The sequence below is a fragment of the Pseudophryne corroboree genome, chromosome 5, assembly GCF_028390025.1.
Source record: "Pseudophryne corroboree isolate aPseCor3 chromosome 5, aPseCor3.hap2, whole genome shotgun sequence".
In the NCBI taxonomy this organism is placed as follows: Eukaryota; Metazoa; Chordata; class Amphibia; order Anura; family Myobatrachidae; genus Pseudophryne; species Pseudophryne corroboree.
Genome location: NC_086448.1, coordinates 220,713,575 through 220,719,574, shown reverse-complemented (window position 1 = coordinate 220,719,574; position 6,000 = coordinate 220,713,575). Strand labels below are relative to the sequence as shown.

Sequence of the window (6,000 nt, the reverse complement as noted above, 5' to 3'; positions counted from 1 at the left end):
AAGCAAGTATGAAAGATAACCCAATTAATTAATTACTTGATTGAAAAAAATTGGAAATGTTCTGGTTAGTCTATTCTAATAGACTTGTAGGGGGATGCAGACACTGTGGCTCTACACCCAAATCCTATCCAACCAGCACAAGCAGGGCTTGTGTTAATGAGACCTCAATGGGTCAATGGACTGGACTGCTATTGGGAATATAGATCCTTGTTAATAATAAAATGTATACATTTTTCGGAATGTCAGGGAAAAACGGCACATAAGAAAAAGATCCAGTAAAGAAGCAAGAAGAAAAAGTAAAGAGATGATTGAAGAAAAAATGTGGTGATCCTGCTGTTGGTATATAGTCGAGACAGGTCATGAATTACAACACCGGGTATTCTCTGGGGGTCCCCCTCACAGATACTGACCCAGCCCACCACCGTTTTGCTTCCAAGATCGGACGAGATCGGGCTCTATCGGTGGGGTATGGTAGTAATTTCTTGGGGCCACTTCAGCCGACTTACCAATGAGAGTGCACCTAAGGAAGAATTGGAGAGAGGAAAGAAAAAATTGCGGATCTGCTGTCTACGTTAGGCACAGGATTGCCCCGTGAATCATAGATGAGAGTCCGCGGATATAAGTAAATGGGAAGTAAAGAAATGAAAAATTAGTAAATTGGGACTGTATCAGGTGTCAGCATATAATGTTATGCCGGCACTGTGTCAGAATTGGAATTGGGATGCATAGATCAGAGCAATTACAATATCAAGTATGCTTAGCAGTCACCCTCTTTCCAAACACAATAAAGCAAACAGGGGCACATAGGCCCTAATGAGTGCTGATTGGCCCAATTACTCATACATATATACACATTAAATCCCTGTGCAGGACTATCTAGGTTCTATTGGATAGTTGCTGGAAAAAGTATAGCCAGGAAAAATTGGTGTCCCTAAACACTGTTAGTTTGGTATAGGTTCCATTCTAATGATGCCCTGTAATGTTGAGTATACCTCGTTATCTACTGGGTGTTGTACGCTTAATGCTGACAGTATACTGTATCGGATAACTAGGGAATAACAATCCCTGCCCAGATCCCTGGGTCACCATAAGTACAGTCAAATTGGTTTTAGTGTAGGGCTATAGATCTGTGCTTGACAGCCTACTGGAGACAAAATATGTCCAGAAAGTATCCAGATCCCTGAGTCCAGGGGCGGATTGGGAACAAAAAGCGGCCCTGGAAAAAAAATTGTACTAGTGGCCCCACTTGGGCAGCACCAGAGGTGTAAGGTCTAGCCATGGGCCATGGCAGCAGCACCCTCCCCCCAAAACTTTCCAGATAGTGGGCAAGTTAAAAAGAAATAAAATTAAATATTATGAGCACATTATATGATACACCTTTAGAATTTAGGAAACTATATAATTCTTTAGAAAGATATATTTTCTTGCTTATTACACCAAACATATCCCAATCACTATTCACTCAATCTTATATGTCAGCCAAGCAGGTAGACAGAGCATACACTAGATCATCTGCAATCACAGGCTAAGTGGCAAAGTCATTTTCATATATGCAAATTGTTTGGCATCTTATTCATTATGTCTATAAATAGGACCACATGTCCTCAAACAAAACAGGCACCACAGGTGCGTCGGTCCACCGGGAATCTTCCCTGTAGACCCTATGGCCCTGTGACCCTATTCCCTGTAGACCCTATGGAACTATTAATTAGTATGCCTTATACTGTTGAGGGGTTAGAACAAGGACGTGAGGAGTATCTCCTAGATCCTGTTAACCCCAGACTGACCCAGGGACCTGGGCAGGGACCGGTACTTTTCTATCCAGCCATCAAACCTTATATACCAATTACATTGGAATTGATATATACATCTAACCCCTCAACAGTATAAGGCATACTAATTTCCAATTCACACGAAACTGAGGGACTCAGGGATCTGGATACTTTCTGGACATATTTTGTCTCCAGCAGGCTGTCAAGCACAGATCTATAGCCCTACACTAAAACCAATTTGACTGTACTTATGGTGACCCAGGGATCTGGGCAGGGATTGTTATTCCCTAGTTATCCGATACAGTATACTGTCAGCATTAAGCGTACAACACCCAGTAGATAACGAGGTATACTCAACAGTACAGGGCATCATTAGAATGGAACCTATACCAAACTAACAGTGTTTAGGGATACCGATTTTTCCTGGCTATACTTTTTCCAGCAACTATCCAATAGAACCTAGATAGTCCTGCACAGGGATTTAATGTGTATATTAGAGATGAGCGGGTTCGGTTTCTCTGAATCCGAACCCGCCAGAACTTCATGTTTTTTTTCACGGGTCCGAGCGACTCGGATCTTCCCGCCTTGCTCGGTTAACCCGAGCGCGCCCGAACGTCATCATGACGCTGTCGGATTCTCGCGAGGCTCGGATTCTATCGCGAGACTCGGATTCTATATAAGGAGCCGCGCGTCGCCGCCATTTTCACACGTGCATTGAGATTGATAGGGAGAGGACGTGGCTGGCGTCCTCTCCATTTAGATTATAAGAGACTGAGAGAGATTTACTGGAGCTGACTAGGAGGAGTACTGTTACTGTAGAAGTGTAGAGACTGAGTGGAGAGAGTTTACTAGTGAGGACAGTGCAGTTTACTTTATAATCCGTTCTCTGCCTGAAAAAAGCGATACACAGCACACAGTGACTCAGTCACATACCATATCTGTGTGCACTGCTCAGGCTCAGGCCAGTGTGCTGCATCATCTATTATCTATATATAATATTATATATATCTGTCTGACTGCTCAGCTCACACAGCTTATAATTGTGGGGGAGACTGGGGAGCACTACTGCAGTGCCAGTTATAGGTTATAGCAGGAGCCAGGAGTACATAATATATTATATAGTGAGTGACCACCAGACACACAGTGCAGTTTATTTAATATATCCGTTCTCTGCCTGAAAAAAGCGATACACACAGTGACTCAGTCAGTCACATACCATATCTGTGTGCACTGCTCAGGCTCAGGCCAGTGTGCTGCATCATCTATTATCTATATATAATATTATATATATCTGTCTGACTGCTCAGCTCACACAGCTTATAATTGTGGGGGAGACTGGGGAGCACTACTGCAGTGCCAGTTATAGGTTATAGCAGGAGCCAGGAGTACATAATATATTATATAGTGAGTGACCACCAGACACACAGTGCAGTTTATTTAATATATCCGTTCTCTGCCTGAAAAAAGCGATACACACAGTGACTCAGTCAGTCACATACCATATCTGTGTGCACTGCTCAGGCTCAGGCCAGTGTGCTGCATCATCTATTATCTATATATAATATTATATATATCTGTCTGACTGCTCAGCTCACACAGCTTATAATTGTGGGGGAGACTGGGGAGCACTACTGCAGTGCCAGTTATAGGTTATAGCAGGAGCCAGGAGTACATAATATATTATATAGTGAGTGACCACCAGACACACAGTGCAGTTTATTTAATATATCCGTTCTCTGCCTGAAAAAAGCGATACACACAGTGACTCAGTCAGTCACATACCATATCTGTGTGCACTGCTCAGGCTCAGGCCAGTGTGCTGCATCATCTATATATATTATATATCTGTCTGACTGCTCAGCTCACACAGCTTATAATTGTGGGGGAGACTGGGGAGCACTACTGCAGTGCCAGTTATAGGTTATAGCAGGAGCCAGGAGTACATATTATATTAAAATTAAACAGTGCACACTTTTGCTGCAGGAGTGCCACTGCCAGTGTGACTGACCAGTGACCTGACCACACTGACCACCAGTATAGTTAGTAGTATACTTATATTGTGATTGCCTGAAAAAGTTAAACACTCGTCGTGTGACTTCACTTGTGTGTTTTTTTTTTTTTTATTCTATAAAAATAAAACTCATTCTGCTGACAGACAGTGTCCAGCAGGTCCGTCATTATATAATATATAATATATACCTGTCCGGCTGCAGTAGTGATATATATATATTTTTTATATCATTTATCATCCAGTCGCAGCAGACACAGTACGGTAGTTCACGGCTGTGGCTACCTCTGTGTCTCTGCACTCGGCAGGCAGTCCGTCCATAATTGTAATACCACCTAACCGTGGATTTTTTTCATTCTTCTTTATACATACATAGTTACATAGACATCTTCTCTTTATCAACCAGTCTATATTAGCTGCAGACACAGTACAGTACGGTAGTTCACGGCTGTGGCTACCTCTGTGTCTGCACTCGGCAGGCAGTCCGTCCATAATTGTATACCACCTAACCGTGGTTTTTTTTCATTCTTCTTTATACATACATAGTTACATAGACATCTTCTCTTTATCAACCAGTCTATATTAGCTGCAGACACAGTACAGTACGGTAGTTCACGGCTGTGGCTACCTCTGTGTCTGCACTCGGCAGGCAGTCCGTCCATAATTGTATACCACCTAACCGTGGATTTTTTTCAGTCTTCTTTATACATACATAGTTACATAGACATCTTCTCTTTATCAACCAGTCTATATTAGCTGCAGACACAGTACAGTACGGTAGTTCACGGCTGTGGCTACCTCTGTGTCTGCAGTCGGCAGGCAGTCCATAATTGTATACTAGTATCCATCTCCATTGTTTACCTGAGGTGCCTTTTAGTTGTGCCTATTAAAATATGGAGAACAAAAATGTTGAGGTTCCAAAATTAGGGAAAGATCAAGATCCACTTTCACCTCGTGCTGAAGCTGCTGCCACTAGTCATGGCCGAGACGATGAAATGCCAGCAACGTCGTCTGCCAAGGCCGATGCCCAATGTCATAGTACAGAGCATGTCAAATCCAAAACACCAAATATCAGAAAAAAAAGGACTCCAAAACCTAAAATAAAATTGTCGGAGGAGAAGCGTAAACTTGCCAATATGCCATTTACCACACGGAGTGGCAAGGAACGGCTGAGGCCCTGGCCTATGTTCATGGCTAGTGGTTCAGCTTCACATGAGGATGGAAGCACTCAGCCTCTCGCTAGAAAAATGAAAAGACTCAAGCTGGCAAAAGCAGCACAGCAAAGAACTGTGCATTCTTCGAAATCCCAAATCCACAAGGAGAGTCCAATTGTGTCGGTTGCGATGCCTGACCTTCCCAACACTGGACGTGAAGAGCATGCGCCTTCCACCATTTACACGCCCCCTGCAAGTGCTGGAAGGAGCACCCGCAGTCCAGTTCCTGATAGTCAGATTGAAGATGTCAGTGTTGAAGTACACCAGGATGAGGAGGATATGGGTGTTGCTGGCGCTGGGGAGGAAATTGACCAGGAGGATTCTGATGGTGAGGTGGTTTGTTTAAGTCAGGCACCCGGGGAGACACCTGTTGTCCGTGGGAGGAATATGGCCGTTGACATGCCAGGTGAAAATACCAAAAAAATCAGCTCTTCGGTGTGGAGGTATTTCACCAGAAATGCGGACAACAGGTGTCAAGCCGTGTGTTCCCTTTGTCAAGCTGTAATAAGTAGGGGTAAGGACGTTAACCACCTCGGAACATCCTCCCTTATACGTCACCTGCAGCGCATTCATAATAAGTCAGTGACAAGTTCAAAAACTTTGGGTGACAGCGGAAGCAGTCCACTGACCAGTAAATCCCTTCCTCTTGTAACCAAGCTCACGCAAACCACCCCACCAACTCCCTCAGTGTCAATTTCCTCCTTCCCCAGGAATGCCAATAGTCCTGCAGGCCATGTCACTGGCAATTCTGACGAGTCCTCTCCTGCCTGGGATTCCTCCGATGCATCCTTGCGTGTAACGCCTACTGCTGCTGGCGCTGCTGTTGTTGCCGCTGGGAGTCGATGGTCATCCCAGAGGGGAAGTCGTAAGCCCACTTGTACTACTTCCAGTAAGCAATTGACTGTTCAACAGTCCTTTGCGAGGAAGATGAAATATCACAGCAGTCATCCTACTGCAAAGCGGATAACTGAGGCCTTGACAACTATGTTGGTGTTAGACGTGCGTC

The 6,000-nt window shown here is 44.1% G+C and overlaps 1 pseudogene; it reads right to left on the bottom strand.

Moving 5' to 3' along the window:
- Positions 1-361: 361 nt before the first annotated feature.
- On the bottom strand, positions 362-480 carry LOC134930405 (5S ribosomal RNA; annotated as a pseudogene).
- Positions 481-6,000: the final 5,520 nt, after the last annotated feature.